Source organism: Protopterus annectens, chromosome 5.part0 (assembly GCF_019279795.1).
Source record: "Protopterus annectens isolate FY-2018-M chromosome 5.part0, PAN1.0, whole genome shotgun sequence".
Taxonomy (NCBI): Eukaryota; Metazoa; Chordata; order Ceratodontiformes; family Protopteridae; genus Protopterus; species Protopterus annectens.
This window is the reverse complement of record NC_056735.1, coordinates 595,045,356-595,064,180: the sequence shown is the minus strand read 5'-3', so window position 1 is coordinate 595,064,180 and position 18,825 is coordinate 595,045,356.

Below are 18,825 nucleotides of genomic sequence, written 5' to 3'. Positions count from 1 at the left end.
AAATTACACCAAATAACACATGGCTGCAGCTTCCTACTGTAGGCATATAATCCAGTCTAATTGGCATGACAACTTATTATTGTTGTCCTCTCCCCCACCCAAGGGTTTGAGTGTCGAAATCTACCTCCAAATTCAGTGTATATGCACAGCTGTTGCTGTAGAAGAAATGGCCAACTATGGGCCTTCCCTTCAGCCTTCCTACACATCCCTGGCTATTTCCCTACTGTCTTTCCCTCTTTTTTCCCCTTTTTCCACCACTTTCCTATCAACCCCTTTTTCTTTTCTTTTAATGAAATTAGCCAGGGGTAAGCGGGAGTAAGCACGTGTAAGCAGCAGTAAGCGGGTTTAAGCCTGTTTGCATGGCAGTAAGCAATGCCTACACTGGTTAAAGCAATGTAGAAGCTAACTGAGTGTAAGAAGCTATAACTGGAGGTTAGCATTGCTTAGCCTCACTCAAACCTAAGCAAACCTGCTTATAATTGCTTAAACATGCCTTACTCACTCTGTATCCAACAGCTCTCATCCTACCCAGCAGCAAAATAATCTGGACTCCCAAGTTGCAAACCCCGGACCCTGCACACTATAATCAAAGTGAGTTACCAATAAGCCATGGCAGATACACATACAGCAGAATGTCAAACCTGGGACGTCAGTTCTGCGGAACCAGGAGATTAGGCTGGGCAGGTGTGTGAGCAAACTGCTGTTTCTCAAACCCCTGGCAGGATGCTTCCAGTGGGAGAAACAGTGTAGACCAGCTAAGTCTAATCTTGATGCAAAAACAGGTCTGTCCCTGGTGGGACGAACCAAAAATTGTGAGTCAATACGATATTTACACATGTCTCGAAAGATGAATAAGGCAAGGCTCTTACCTACCTGGACTAAATGGATGAAGAACTTGAAGAAGCTTGGGTTGAGACAGTATATTGGATGAGTACTGAGATGTGGAGAGAGGGCAATGTGTGGAGGTGTGGTATGGTTGGGCTAGCAACTGGAGAATGGATGATTGCTATGTACGTGGAGCTCGGAGGGTAGAACCATGGGTATGAAATTATGAAAGATATATGCAAATGAAGCAGCACAGCTATAGTGTAGTGGGCAAAGCATCCACCTAATGAGCAGGCATTCCCGGTTCGAGTCCCACTGCAGCACAGTCTATTTTACATGGCAAAGCACATTATAACCAATAGTTTTGTTGAAAAACCCACTAAATAACATATATTTATGAACTGGAGTACTGCAAGAATTGCACATGTGAAGTATCATTGTCAGAATGAATAAGGCACTAGTAAGCAGGTTTAAGCACAAATAAGCAATAGTAAGAATATGTAAGCACTAGTAAGTGGGCTTAAGCCTGTTTGTACGGTGATAAGCAATGCCTACACTGGTTAAGCAAATCTGAAGCTAACACCCTGTAAGCAGATGTAATGGCAGGTTAGCAGTGCTTACCTCCGCGCAAACCCACTAACAACTGCTTAAAAGTGCCTTGGCCACTCTGTATCCAATGGCCCTTGTTCTGCCCAGCAAGAAAATAAACAGCCCCTGCTAGGCTCGAACACAGAACCCCACAGACCATAGCCAAAGTGATTTATCACTAAGCCATGTCAGATATACATAACCCTGATGTATTCAAAACATATCAACCAGCCCAGTTATTCAACAGTATAGAGAATGTATTCCAACATGTAAATGTAGGTGTGTGAGTAAATATATTAATATCTAAACAGATACAACATATCAATAGATGTAGATATCTATTTATATATATATATATATATATATATATATATATATATATATATATATATATAATTTATATATATATATATATATATATATATATATATATATATATATATATATAAATATATGTGTATATATATATATATATATATATATATATATATATATATATATATATATATAAATATATGTGTGTATATATATATATATATAAATATATGTGTATATATATATATATGTTTATATAAATAAATATAAATATATATATATAGCCACATGTCTGTAGATAGCAATGGTAGATTACTAAAAAATATATACAACAAAACTCAAACTTGTAAAAACAAAAATAACAGCGGCAAGGTAAAATCACACAAACCATTTCTTGTTAGCATTTTCGTACAAATAATCCAATATACTTCTTCAGACATCTGAAGAAGTATATTGGATTATTTGTACGAAAGCGCTAACAATAAATGGTTTGTGTGATTTTACCTTGCCGCTGTTATTTTTGTTTTTACAGCAATGGTAGATTGACAAATACAAATATGTCCACATGCAGCATTAATGGGGTTGAGACCCACAAACAATATGCGTCATGTACAAATAGGCATACCCCCACCACAGCCAAACACGTCCGCCCTGCAATACACTAAAGTGTTACAGATCCCATGAGCAGGACCTGACATGACATGTGCACAACATGTAAACAGTACTACACCCCACCTGTATGATGTCAAACTGGTATTGGTAACATATCATGCAGTAGAGTGTGGCTCCCATAAGGAATGTAAAACAAGGAAGCTATCAACATCCCCAGGATACATATACACAGACACATATATGAAGATACAGATATACATACATATATATATATATATATATATATATATATATATATATATATACACACATATATATATATATATACATATATATGTGTGTGTGTGTGTATGTATATATATATATATATATATATATATATATATATATATATATATATATATATATACACATATATATATATATATATATATATATATATATATATACATATATATCATCATCTTCTTTCAGCTGTTCCTGATAGGGGTCGTCACAGCAGATCACCTGTTTCCATTTCTTCCTGTCCTCTACATCTTGCTCTGTCACACCAACCACCTGCATGTCCTCTCTCACCACATCCATAAACCTTATCTTAGGCCTTCCTCTTTTCCTGTTACCTGGTAGCTTCATCCTTAGCATCTTGTTCCCAATATACTCAGCATCCCTCCTCAGCACATGTCCATACCAATATAATCATGCCTCTCTGGCTTTGTCTCCAAACCTTCCAACCTGGGCTGACCCTCTAATATACTTATTCCTAATCCTGTCCACCCTTGCCAGACCCAATGCAAATCTTAACATCTTTAATTCTGCCACATCCAGCTCAAAATCCTGCCTTTTTGTCAATGCCACTGTCTCCAACCCATATAGCATAGCTGGTCTCACTAGCCTCTTGTAGACCTTCCCTTTCACTCTTACAGGTACTTGTCTGTCACAAATCACTCCTGACACTCTTCTCCACCTACTCCATCCTGCCTGTACTCTCTTCTTCACCTCTCTTCCACACTCACCGTTACTCTGAACTATTGACCCCAAGTATTTAAACTCATCCACCTTCGCCACCTCTACTCCTTGCATCCTCACCATTCCTCTATCCTCCCTCTCATTCACACACATATTTTCTGTCTTAGTCCTGCTGACCTTTGTTCCTCTTCTCTCTAGAGCATATCTCCATCTCTCCAGGGTCTCCACCACCTGTTCCCTACTCTCACTACAGATCACAATGTCATCTGCAAACATCATAGTCCACGGGGACTCCTATCTGATCTCGTCTGTCAACCTGTCCATCACCATTGCAAATAAGAAAGGGCTCAGAGCTGATCCTTGATGTAACCCCACCTCCACATTAAATGCATCCGTCACTCCCACTACAGACCTCACCACTGTCACACTACCCTTGTACATATCCTGTATCACTCTTACATACTTTTCTGACACTCCTGACTTCCTCATAGAATACCACAACTCCTCTCTAGGCACCCTGTCATATGCTTTCTCTAAGTCAACAAAAACAAAATGCAACTCCTTCTGACATTCTCTGTACTTCTCCATCAACACTCTCAGAGCAAAGATCACATCTGCAGTGCTCTTTCCTGGCATAAAACCATACTGCTGATCACTAATCATCACGTCCCTTCTTAACCTTGCTTCCACTACTCTTTCCCATAACTTCATGCTGTGACTGATCAATGTTATCCCTCTGTAGTTACTACAGCTCTGCACATCACCCTTATTCTTAAAAATCTGTACCAAAACACTTTTTCTCCAGTCCTCAGGCATCCTCTCACTTTCCAAGAATTCATTAAACAATCTGGTTAAAAACACCTCCATCCTTCCACAGGTATGTCATCTGGGCCAACAGCCTTTCCATTCTTCATTCTCTTCATAGCTATCCCTACTTCTTCCTTGCTAATCCATTGTACTTCATGATTTACTATCCCTACATCATCCAACCTTCTCTCCCTCTCATTCTCTTCATTCATCAACCCCTCAAAGTACTCTTTCCATCTCCTCAACACACTCTCCTCGCTTGTGAGTATGTTTCCCTCATTATCCTTTATCACCTTTACCTGCTGCATTTCTTTCCTAGCTCAGTCCCTCTGTCTAGCCAGTCGGTACAGGTTATTTTCTCCCTCCTTAGTGTTCAGCCTTTTGTACAACTCTTCATATGCCTTATCCTTAGCCTTTGCCACCTCTCTCTTTGCCATGCATCTCATCTCCTTATACTCCTGTCTACTTTCTTCATCTATATGACAATACCCCTTCTTCTTTGCCATCCTCTCCTGTACTTCCTCATTCCACCACCATGTCTCCTTGTCATCCTTCCTCTGTCCAGATGTGATATCAAGCACCTTTCTAGCCGTCTCCCTTACTAGCTCTGCTATAGTTACCCAGCTATTTGGTAACTCTTCACTGCCACCCAGTGCCTGCCTTAACTCATCCCTAAACTCCACCTCACAATTACCCTTTTTCAATTTCCACCACTTGATCCTTGGTGCTGCCCTCACACTCCTCCTCCTCTTCTTGATAATCAACATCATCCTACAAACCACTATCCTATGCTGCCTAACGACACTTTCTCCGGTCACCACTTTACAGTCTCCAATCTCCTTCAAATTGGCCCTCCTACATAAGATATAATCCACCTGTGTGCATCTTCCTCCACTCTTGTATGTTACACTATGCTCCTCCCTCTTGTTAAAATACGTATTCACCACAGCCATGTCCATCCTTTTCGCAAAATCCACTACCATCTGACCTTCTGCATTCCTTTGTTTAACATCATACCTACCCATCACTTCCTCACCCCCTCTGTTCCCTTCACCAACATGCCCATTGAAATCTGCTCCAATCACCACTCTCTCACCCTTGGGTACAGTCATCACCACTTCATCCAATTCACTCCAAAATTTTTCTTTCTCATCCATTGCACACCCAACTTGTGGAGCATACACACTAACAACATTCATCATTACACCATAAATTTCCAGCTTCATAAACATCACTCTATCTGACACTCTTTTCACCTCCAAAACACTCTCAGCATACTGTTCCTTCAGAATAACTCCTACACCATTTCTCCTCCCATCCACACCATGATAAAACAATTTGAACCCACCTCCGATACACCTAGCCTTACTCCCCTTCAATCTGGTCTCTTGCACACACAATATACCAACCTTCCTTCTGTCCATCATATCAGCTAGCTCTCTCTCTCTATACCAGTCATACTGCCAACATTCAAAGTTCCGATCCTCACTACCGCAGTCCTAGCCTTTCTCCTTTCCTCCTGCCTTCAGCCATGTCTTCTGCCTCTTCTCCTCCTTCAGCTAACAGTAGCCAAATTTCCACCAGCACCCTGTAGGCTAACAGTACTGGTGGCGGTCGTTGTTAAACTGGGCCTCGACCGATCCAGTATAAAAATTTTTCTTGGTGACTGCATGAAATGTTTTAGCAAAGTTTTACACCGGATGCCCTTCCTGACACAACCCTCCCCATTTATCTGGGCTTGGGACCAGTACAAAGAAATGCACTGGCTTGTGCATCCCCAGTGGCTGGGTTATGTGTATATATATATATATATATATATATATATATATATATATATATATATATATATATATATATATATACAGATATAGATATAGATATACATGTGATTAAGTGGTACTTTTGGGTTATTTCTGCTTATTATCTGAGCTTTGCTCCGGCTAAGATCTACCTGAAATCAACTGAATGTATATGTGCATTTAAGTACATTTTTATCTGTTCTTTTTCATATAGTTCTGCATTTAATTTATTTATTTGTTTCTCACTAAATATTAACTCAACTGAAAGTTGTAGCTGTGTCTCTACAGAGTACTTGTTAGAATTTCTGTGTAGCCATTGATAGCAGTGGGGGGTAGTTTCACCTCATCACTGATATCCTGTCCTGCCTTATATAAGTGGTACATTTTTGGTTATTTCTGCTTATTATCTGAGCTTTGCTCTGGCTAAGATCTTCCTGAAATTAACTGGACATATAAGTGAATTTAAGTACACTTTTATCTGCTCTTTTTCATATAGTTTTGCATTTAATTTATTTATTTGTGTCTCTCACTCAATATTAACTCAACTGAAAGTTGTGGCTGTGTCTCTACAGTTAGTTTCTCACCCACCCTTTATGTTCTTGTTCTGGTGTTTATGTTGGTGGCTTTGAAATTGCCAGCCCCTCTTGTAAATTTGTATTTAGATACTCAATCTGGGCCCATCTCATTTGCTTACTCAACTGAGTGCAGTGAGATCATATTCTGAGTTCAGGCACTCCTACTGTGTACAAAGAGAACATTTGGGAAGGACAACCCCTGTAGTCTCTTAATCCTGCTCTGTTCCCTCCCTCAAAAATAAATAAATAAATAAATAAATAAATAAAATATATACATATTTTATTCAGCTGCTCCTACTGTAACCATCTTAGTTGCTGTTCTGCATGATGTTATCTGTTCAGTAGCTCTTACTCTGCGCTTATTGCTGCTTGTTAGTAGCCTTCTAATTTTCTGCCTTCTGCACTTGTTTTTTAGTCATTTGTTAATTTAATTTGCATTTTTTTAAACTGTATTTGCCGTAATATTGCTACACACTCAAGTGTGCTAGCCTGCACTGCAATTTAAATTGTATTTACTGCTGTTTTAGCTGCTTTTTTGTAAAAAAAAAAAATAAATGAATAAATAAAATCTAAGCTTGTTTCCTGCCTTTCCTGTAACTAGTCTAGTCCAGATAAGGACTTGTATCCAGGACTGTTGGTAAGCTTCTGAGCCCCCAAAGCCTTTCTGCATTGGAGGGAAGCCTTCTAGCTTATCAGTGGGAGTGGTAAGCACTAGGTAGCCTATCTGCCATGGGAGGAGTGGGTTTTGGCCCAGAAATTGTAGTTCATTGGCCATTTGGGCAATTTTTCCATCTCTTTCTACTTTCTGTTTTAAAAGCCCGTGTTTGCGTTTGGTCCCCGCCTTTCCTGTAACTATTGTAGTCCAGGTACAGATTTGCGGTATCCAGGACTGTTGGTAAGCTTCTGAGACCCCCAAGCCCTTCTGTGTTGGAGAGAAGCCTTCTAGCTTATCAGCGGGAGTGGTAAGCACTAGGTAACCTATCTACCACAGGAGGAGTGGTTTCTGGCCCAGAAATTATAGTTTATTGGCTGTTTGGGAAGCTTTTCCATCTCTTTCAACCTTCTGATTTAAAAGCCTGTGTTTGCGCTTGTTTCCTGCCTTTCCTGTTACTAGTCTAGTCCAGGTACAGATTTGCTGTATCTAGGCCTCTTTGTAAGTTTCTGAGCCCCCAAGCATTTCCATGTTGGAGGGAAGCCTTCTAGATTATCAGTGGGAGTGGTAAGCATTAGGTAGCCTATCTACCACAAGATGAGTGGTCCCTGGCCCAGAAATTGTAGCTATTGGCTGTTTGAGCAGTTTTTTTCCATCTCTTTCAACTTTCTGGTTTGAAAGTCTCACTTGCGCCTGTTTCCTGCCTTTCCTGTAACTAGCTTAGTCCAGTAACAGAGTTGCTGTATCTAGGATTGTTAGTAAGCTTCTGAGCCCCCAAGACTTTTTGTGTTGAGGGAAGCCTTCTAGCTTATCAGTGGGAGTGGTAAGCATTAGGTAGCCAATCTACCACAAGAGGAGTGGTTCCTGGCCCAGAAATCATAGCTATTGGCCATTTGGGAAGGCTTTTTCCATCTCTTTCAACTTTCTGGTTTAAAAGCCACACTCGCGCTTGTTTCCCACCTTTCCTGTAACTAGCCAAGTCCAGATATAGAGTTGTTGTATCCAGGACTATTTGTAAGCTTCTGAGCCCCACAAGCCTTTCTGTGTTGGAGGAAAGCCTTCTAGCTTATCAGTGGGAGTGGTAAGCACTAGGTAGCCTGTCTACCACAAGAGGAGTGGTTCTTGGCCCAGAAATTGTAGTTTATTGACCATTTGGACAGTTTGTCCATCTCTTTCAACTTTCTGATTTAAAAGACCACATCTGCACTTGTTTTCCATCTTTCCTGTAACTAACCTACTGGGAAGCACTAGAAAGCCTTAAATTGATACAAGCCTTCTAGCTTAAAAGAGAGACTTTGGAGTGATTAAGTATCAGTTTTCTGTATTTCTTGCTGTACTTAACTGTTTTCTGCAAAAATGCCAATTTTCCAGCATTTATTGTGATTCAAAAGCTTGTTTTTTTCACATGTTGTACTTATTTGACTGCCTGCACTTTTAAAAAGTTTTTTTGTTTAAATAATTTGTTTAACTGTTGTAGGCTATACACTAAAGTGCAACAGCCTTTTCTGATCGTTTGTAGTCGTTAAAGCTGTTTTAAGTGTATTTTTTACTGTTTTGCCTTATCTTTTCAAAAAAAAAACAAAAAAAAAACCAAAATTATTTGTTTCCCACCTTTCTAGGCTAGTATAGTCCAGTTTTCAGGCTAGTGCTGAATTCAGGGCTGTGTTACAAGTTTGAGTTACCCATACCTTACTTGGATAGAAGGAAGTTTCTCTGTTCACCTGTGAGAGAGGGGAGCTTTGAGCAGCCTAGCTGTCCCTGGAGGAGTGGTTCCAGCTCACAAGTTAGTAGTTTATTGGAAATGTTGGGCTAATTTCTATCTCTTTCATTTCCCTGCTATAAAAACTGTGTTTGCATGGTTTTGTGTGCCGGGCAGTACCAGTTAGCTAGGGTTAAATTATTCCCAACTCCACTAAATCTCCTCTTCAGTTTTTCCCTTGAAACTAATCTAACTCTCAATCTAAGCACTCAAAAAGCATCCTACAGCCCAGCACTTGCTCAGACCTAATAGCATCCACTAATATACCCTGACACTTGATTGCCCAGCAGGGCAAGGCTCTTTATTCATTCCTGACTAAACAAGTGACTAAGCAACTCACCCTACTATTCAGGCATGACCAAAAGGCAATTTCAGGTGTACTCTCCAGTCCAGCTGGTGATTCTGTGTATCCTGAGGCAATGTTACAACTGCCTAATGTACACAGACAACCCTCGCCTCCTACCACAAAATACTAACATATGCAAGAGATGCAATTATACAGCCAAACTGGAGGCTAAGCTGTCTCGACCCAAGACTGGAACAGACAAGAGGAGAAGTTAACACTTGCAGCACACCTCCAGCTGCACATAGACCTACTAAACCAGCACTGGCAAAAAATTTACATAAATACACAAAATCATATTTGGAGATTTTAAATAAAAACCTGCAAAAGCATCAGAGGCCTCCAAAGCAGACACCCAAACAACCTGCACCTCTCGTCACAAACCAGACAACACATAAAACACAAAATCAGTGTGCCACACAATCACAGCCCTTAAGGTGAAATAACATACCTAACAGACTAGTAATAGGTGACTCTACAGTCAGGTACACTGATGTCTCACTCACTAGGCTGGACAAGCAGAAGGTTACTTTTAGCTGCCTGTCAGGAGCTAGAATCCACCACATAACACAAGCACTCAGGTCACTCCAGAACAAGTACAAATATGACTCTGTCATTGTTCATGTTGGTGGGAATGACCTGAGACATACCTCCCTGGACTACATGAAAAGAGACATGGAAGAGCTCTCTGATCATGTAGCCCAGGCTGGTATGACCCTGACCCTGAGTAGCATCCTACCTCACCAAGAATGATACCTCAGTATAAAGAAAAAATTATCAATTTCAACAATTGGCTAAGCTTCTGGTGTCATTCAAAGGGGATCCAGTGTCTGTCAGCCTGGGATGACATGCTCAACAAGCTACACTGCTTTGCTAGAAACAGCTTGCACCTGTCACCCTACTGGCCAAGGCTCTTGCCACCCCCATAGTGCCTTTTTTAGGCAAGGCTCAAAAGACAAATCCACTACCATAAATAGCACAAGTAACAAAAAACTGAGGGTAGTGCTGCTCAATGCCAGAAGCCTAAACCTTAAAATGCATGCACTCGAGGCACTCCTCAGTATGGAGAAAATTGATATATGTGCAGTAACAGAAACCTGGTTTAACAGTCCAGAGAGCACCTCAGCACTACCAGGCTACAACTCATACCATACATTTTGGCCACAAAACACAGACCGAAATACAAAAGGCAGGGGAGTCCCAGGACCCCCACTCTGCATTCCTGGAAACACTGAGAAACATAAAGGTTCTACCAAACACCCTGATATTGGATGATTTTAATTATCCAAACATTAACTGGGAGAACTATTCAAGTACATACTCCCTAGCCCAACATTTCCTAGAATTTATAAACTCAAATGTCCTGGATCAACTGGCTAACACCCACACCAGAGGTGACAACATATTGGAGCTGGTCATCACTAATATGGGCGACTGGTGTTCCACACTGGAGTTCAACCCCTCGCTGTTTAGATCTGACCATAAACTAATCACTCTGGGTATCCACATTCCGCCACCAGCCCCGGTCAAAGAAACCACCGTGAAAAACTTTTCACATTACTTAAGACTGAGGTGGGAAGTTTCAAAGCCCCCATGCTAAAGGATAATGCTGTCCAAGCTGCAAAATCCTTTACTAATGCACTCTATGGGCACCTACAAGAATGCATGTATCGTGCTATCCCAAACAAAACCAAGACTCAATCCTTCAAGAAAAGGAAACCAGTCTGGTGGCTGCCATAAACAAGCTATACAATAGAAAGAGGAAACTAGTACAGAAAAGAGTAAAATCCCAAGAAGGGAAGGCATCCCTCATCAGTATCAGCAAGAAACTAGTTCCCTCATAAAATCATTCAAGACTAGCTTCGAAAGAAAAATTGCCATGGACTCCAAAGATAACCACAAGGCATTCTTTAGCTCTGTCAAGAATCTAAGTGGAAATTCTCAGATCTGCTCGGAGTTAGTGCAGAATGGCACAAAATACCTTGAACTGACCGATATAGCCAACATCCTGGCAGTGCAAACTTCACCCCCCTCTCACCCCCAAAAAGGCCCATAACTATACCAGAAGAATGTAGTGTCCCGGAAATCACAGACACACAGGTTAAAACAGCCATTTCCAAAGCCAAAAACACAGCATCAGTGGGACCGTACAGTGTCCCAGGCTGCATCCTACATGAGCTCAAAGATTAGCTAACCCCTCATCTAAACACACTGTTTAAACTCAGACTCTCCACAGGCTACATGCCCACAGAGTGGTGCACAGCAACGGTTATTCCGCTCCACAAAGGTGGATCCACAACAGACCCCGGGACCTATTGCCCTATAAGCCTGACTAGCTTGGTATGCAGAGCTATAAAGTGCATCATTATGGATCTCATTAAAAGAGACATTGTAAACCTCCAAACACTGGACCCAACCCAGTTCAGCTTTGTTAAGGGCAGATCATTCCTCCTACACCTGGTGGACTTCTTTGAGACAGTTACCAAGGCTATAGACAAAGGAAAGGTGGTCCACACAGCCTACCTAGACCTCGCAAATGCCTTCAACACTATTCCCCACTCAGGTATTATAGACAAGCTCACCAGCCTAAACATAAACCCCTACATCACAAGATGGGTTGCCATCAGGCTCATGGACAGAACCCACATGCTAAGAGTTGCAGGAGCTAGGTCTGACTCTAAACCTGTTACAAGTGGTGTTCCCCAGGGCTCAGTCCTAGGACCCCTCCTGTTCAGTATATACTTCTCAGAGGTACAGGCAAGCAAAGGAGGACTATGGCTCACCAAGTTCACAGACGACTGTAAACTAGGGGCTATAATTGACTCTCTGGCTGACACAGACATCCTCCAAAAGGGTCTCACTGAGACAGATACCTGGTGTCAAAACCATGGTCTCAAACTAAATGCCAAAAAGTGCATAGTCATCCCCTTTGGAAAAAAACAAAGTACCCACAAACTGCCACATATGTGGTAGCCCCATAAATACAGAAGACGTAATAAGGGATCTGGGGACCCAAGTAGATAGTAACCTCTCCTTTGATAATCACACTGCCAAAGTGATTAGAAAATCCTTCTATGTGGCCCACCTAATCACAAAAGGGTTTGCATCCAGATCAAAATAGGTCATTGGGCCCCTCTACACATCACTCATCAGACCCATCATAGAGTACAATGCCCCATTCGGGATGTACCTTACAAGACACCTGCAACAACTGGAAAGACCACAGAAGTTTCCCACCAAGAGGATCACTGGCCTCAAGCAGATACCCTGTGCAGCTCGACTGAAGAAACTCCAGCTGTACTCAGTTGCATACTGCCTACTCAGAGGTGATCTCTGCCTGACATACAAGGCCATGCCCAACACAGAATTTATGGACATGCTCCACCTAAAGAAAACCTTATCCCCTGGAACCACATGCTCTAGTGATCTAAACCTCACCACAACATTAAATAGGATGTGCTGGAAGGATAGAGTCTTTTCCCAGAGACTTCCCATGCTTTGGAACAAGATTCCGATCTACATTAGGCAGACATACTCGCTAACCCCCTACAAGAGAAACCTTGACGAGTGGATGGGAAACAGAAAGTTTACCCCAAGGATCACTTCAATGGCTCTGCTGGACAGAGGCACAGGAAACTAATCTAAGGGGGTGGTGAAAGCCAACACATTCTGGCTAGGCTTATAAATGCCTTTGGGCAGATAGCCTAGTACCTACCTATGAACCTATGAACCTATGAACCTATGAAACATAAATAGATGTAGCCATGTACTGATAGCACTTAACACACACACTGCCAGTGACATATCTGACACAGGACCTGTGTGGTGGACAGACAAAACATGACTGGCACACCTCTGACCACCAACAGGATTGGCCCACAGTTGAGAGCTATGCAGATAGACTGCATTCCAAGATAAACTAGTATGTACACACACACACACACACACACACACACACACACACACACACACACACACACACACACACACAAACACACACACACACACACATACACACACACACACCCTGTAACACAAGTACTATACAAAGCATAACACAACTCTACTCATACTCTGTCTGTAGTTCTGAAACCTCCTACAAATATGTAGCTGGCCTAAGTGTGCCGGTTCCTTTGGAAGAGGTACTGCTACCTGCTGTCTGTAACACTGATGCCCATACACAGGAAGGATGTCCATCACACAGGAAAGGCAAAGGGACCACACGCACATGATGTATAGCTGGTTGCCATAACAGTGGCAATTAGAAGTACTACACAGCAAGCTGCATGCAGTTAGCAAGTGTAGGACACTGATTGGTGCAGAGGCCATTACCTAATCAAGTGCATCACCTACTAAAGCCAGGCTGCAATCTACCCCAAACAGCTCAATCCATTCACAGGAGAGAGAAAGCAAGCAAGAAAAAAAAAAAAAAAACTGGAAAAAAAAAACACAGAGAACGTTTACAGCTGAAAACGCAGCCATCTAAACAGCTGCCAGTCAATAATACATACTTCCCACAACAGGTATGTGAAGTACATGTACATGTATTAGAATGTAGTACCTGGTCAATAGTACTGTAATAGATGATGTGGAATGCATTATATGTGCCAGCAGGTGCTGTTGTGATGATGGTCAACTGAACAACTGCTATGGACAATAGTGTTTGTCCCTGTGGGTAGAGATCCATAGTGGTTAAGCCATCATAGTTTGTGTTTTCTAATGGGGATTATGCATATAACATGGCCAATAGCTGGTGGTGGAAGTAATGCCAGTATGATGGACATGTGGAAGCTATGGACCACCACTGGCAGGATAGCCATGTGAATCTGTAATGTCTGGGGGCATCACTTTGCCACAGGGGGGGGGCCATACCATCCATCTCTCCCGACACGTGTGGAGGAGCTCCTGGCCAACCTCATGGCACCTGCTCATCCGGAACACCATCAACCACTGGAGCCCTTCATGGAGGTGGGTGTCACCCACACACCAGCTGAGGAGCATGCAAGTAAGGACACAGAGCACATCAGTAGACCACTCTTGTGTAAATATCTGCAGTGGTACAAGTAGATCATGCATATCTGATATGTCATACAAATATTGTGTTGCTGCATTGCAGTGATAAACAGATGCCCAGATGTGGTAGTATTGTGTGAATTTACAGTTGATGTATGGTAGTACTGCACCCAGCCTGAAGCAGTGCCACAGGTGTGGCCACTGACATTGCATCTCTCACCCATTTATGTAGGTCCCTCCGGGGTAACAGCAAGGCAGCAGCCTGAAGCTGGTGAATACGTCTTATGTAGATGCATGCCAACACACCGGACATTTAATGGTGATGTTATATTCCATGCACACATCTAACACACCTACTCTGAATGCATGCTGTATATGTGCATGTATTGTTGCTGCGAAATACATGGTCTCACAGGGGTGAACATGATGGGGTATTGAAAGGGTATGTCACACATCTGCATGACAGCTAACATCCTGTCATTGCAGAATGTGTCCACAGGGGGTAACATACTGTTGATAGACATGGCCTACAGTAGTGACATGTTCTGGACAACACCCATATATGGTGCAACACCAGTGTACATACCTGTAGGGCAATGCCAACTGCTGCTGAGATACACTATGGCATACGGCATTATAGTAGTCCACATTATCAGCTGGGTCTAAGCTGCAACATGTGGTGTGCAGCATATGGGACACTGCAAGCTGAAACATATGTGTAGGGCTTACCTGTCATGCATCTGCATAAATGCTGAGGAGGGGTTCTCAGCATGAAACACCATTGCACTGCAGCAGGGATCCTAAGGATGGTAGGAATGGCTCTATCTGCATATAGTCAGGTCCAGGACCTGTGGCAGCCATAACCTTACCCACACTGCAATAGTGATGGCATTGTGAGAACACCATGGAATGTGCACATGGGTAGACCTTGCAATCATGCAGAATAGGGGGGCATATGTAGGGTAGGCTGAACATACACTGGCAATTGAAGGCCCACGCTGGTATAGCCTTGCCATGAGCAGTGACTGCTGTAGTACACACAACAAGAGGTGTTATAAACCATCATGATAAGGGTGTGCACACATATCCACACATGGTGTGTATGCATTGCAGTCAGAAGCCACACACCTAACACAATCTGTAGACACTGCATGTGAATGTACGGGACATATGTTACATATTGGGCGTGTCTACAGCTAAGATCTGCAGTGCTGTGGTCCCATGGCAGATCACGGATGTGTTTGTATAAAAGCAATAAAGGTGTGTACACCCCCCATAGCCATGGTATGTTCTGATGGTTGTCAGTGTAAACATTTCTGCAGTGGCCATACATGGTCAGTTGATGCTGACAGCTGTAAATTAGGCATCAGGCATTCACCAATGACAACAGTCCACATATCATCCGAGGTATGTGTTGCTGAAACACATTGGGGCTTTGAGAGGTACAGCTGGCATAACTGACATGGTACTACACATTCTGCAATGGGTTGGACACCTGTGAGGTGTGGTGCATAGTAAATGGCAGGCTGCAGAACAGGTCCACAGCAATAATGTGTACATGGATGCAGAGGTATCCAGGGGTAGGGGAATCACCTACTCACAGCACATGCATCATACACATGTATAACACTGCTAGCATGGTGTCAGTATAGCTGAACTGCATGCTGTTCTGTACCATATGTTCTGCATGATGGCAAATGGGTAACTGGAGGGCTGTGTGTACGATCATTGTGCAACCTCACCTGTGTGTGTGTGTGTGTGTGTGTGTGTGTGTGTGTGTGTGTGTGTGTGTGTGTGTGTGTGTGCATCCTGGTGGTTAGTTAGTTTGCCTGCAGGGTCACTCTGGCGAAGTGGTGGGAGGTAGATGCATGTATGATGCATGTGTGAATGTGTGTGTTTGTGTGTGTGGCCATGTATGCACATGTGTGATTGCGGGGTGTTCATATGGCTGTACCCCCTTTTGGGACCATGCAGTACATGGACATGGAGTGCCACATTGCACACCAGGAATACCTGTCTTGTACTCACAGGACAGCAAATAGTATAATATGGCCTGTAGCTTGGATAAGGCATCGTGAGGGAAGGTAGACTCCAGGTGCACACTGAATATTTCTGTCAGCAGAGAAATCACCTACAGCCCACATATGCAGCTCTACAGATGCATTGCAGAAGTAACAGTCAACACCTGGGAGTGTATCCACATATTACAGCTGACAAATGATGGGCCGACTGAGCAGCATATCCGGCATGTACTGAGCATTACATACACATGACACACCAGTGGGAGCTATTATGGGTACTACATAGTAGCCCACACATATAGAAGCCATGCACATCATTCCGGCCATACAGAGGGTGCATACCGAATGACAGCATTGAGGCCATGTTACTCCACAACACACAGGTCAGGCAGGTAATGTAGCAACAGGCCTTTTGTTGTGCCCACTTGTGTGGGCATTAAGAGGACTGTGATGTTAATGAGTGGTAACAATGTGTGTATGTTAACAAGTGTGATGCAGGATGGGGTAATACATGGACATATATGTGGTGCTGTCTGCAAAGCCATGGACAGGTAGGTATTATAGAGATGTATGTGTGTGTGTGTGTGTGTGTGTGTGTGTGTGTGTGTGTGTGTGTGTGTGTGTGTGTGTGTGTGTGTGTGTACTATTAAGCAATGCTGTACAGGTTTTAAAGTGCTGCTATTGTTTTCCCCCACAGGTGGCGAGGTCGGTCAGGGTCCCTCCTGCACCCAATCTGATGTAGGTGTCCATACAGACACCGATGATGATGATGATGATGATGATGATGATAATGGTGACTCACAGGTGGGGTTGTCAGGGGTCGACACTGTGCCAACATTTGACATCCCCCTTTTAGCCACCCCAGCTCCGCACACAGTTACAATGCCTATACACGCCCCAGTACCAGTGGCTTTAGCAGAGGGACAGCTGGCATTCAGTGGCAGTGCACGGGAAAGTGTGGCAACCATGCCTACTGTGTCCATTTTCAGCAGGAATAGCCAGATGTTGGGCAGGCTGCCACATAGGCGGATGTCCCAGGGTGCTTATGGTAGGGCTGCTGGCCATCATGCCCCTGGCATAGGCAACATAGCTGCAACCAGTAGACACATGTTCCAGGCTGTAATGGCATTACAGGCACATATTGAGCATTACACCAGACAGGACCTTAGACTGCAGAGGGCTGCACTCGCATCTGTAGTTAACAACTTCCGTGAAGTGAGGGCTGCCATCCGTGCTTCTAATGAGAAAGCAGATAGACAGCAGGATGTGATAATGGCCCTCATCAGCCATGGTGTGTCCGTGCTTCAACATGTGGTGGGGATCCGGCAACACCCACATGGACGTAGGCCATCAACACCAACAACTGGCACTCAGCATGGGTGTGCTAGGACACCAAGGGACTCCTGTAGTTGCAGTAGCAGCCCTGGCAGTGTGGGGGGTGAGCTGTGCACACCACACTACAGCAGGCCATATGCACATGGTCCTGGCCAGTCCCAGGAGGGATGTGGTACCAGCGAACAAATATAATCAGCAGGTGAGAGTAGCACTTCAATGCCTGTACTTGCATGTGCCTGTGAAACCCCTAGCAGGCACAGTCCATGTGTCCATGGCCGGAGGCAGTGAACTGCACACCCTGGCAAGTATGGTCTTCAACTGTCCATAAATGCCTGTGTAGGGCAGCCACAAGGCAGATCTGTGTGCATGCATACCCACACACTATGCAAGCACATCTAGGGCAACCTCATACCTACACACACCACATCACCTCAGTCAGCTCCCCAGAGTACACCCCTCATCCACACACATGGTGTCAAATGTATGGCCCACCCTCAGCCTCTGGCAGACCAACACCACACCCTGTGCATATGAAGATACCTGTGCCCCATCTCTGTCATCCATACCATTGATGCAGGGACAGGCTGATATGGTTCTGATGCACACAGTGACTGTACACGAGTGCACCACAGTCCTGCAGTGTAACATGTTGTAGGGTGTAGAGTGTGAGGCATATTTGGCATATAGTGTAGCCATCCAACAATGATGCCTTCTAGCATTTTAGTAACACTGCTTGTTTGTGGTCTCTAAACTGATATGCATTTGTGTTGTAGGTGTACATGTATCAGCATAAGGATGGTCTGCAGTCATATTGCACAACGGGGTATGTCACTGTGCTGACACCATGGCAGTGACATATCTGGGGTACAGTTGAACACATTTCACAGGTTACTATACTGGGTATTGCCTCTGCCACATGGGCAGATGGCCCGCTGAGGCATGTATATCCTGCAACCTGATGTAGACCCATCCACATGCACGCACACTGTTACTTGCCAACACTGGGACTAGGTCCCTAACTAGCAATGTCGTGATACTGACATGTGTGGCCTACATTGCACAAACACTGCCTTAACCACTCTGTATCCAACAGATCTTGTTCTGTTCAGCAACAAAATAAGCAGCCCTTGCAAGTCATGAACTCAGGGCCCTTTACACTGAAGTCACAACAGATGACCACTACTCCCCGACCACTGTGGAGACAGCTGTTGTGTT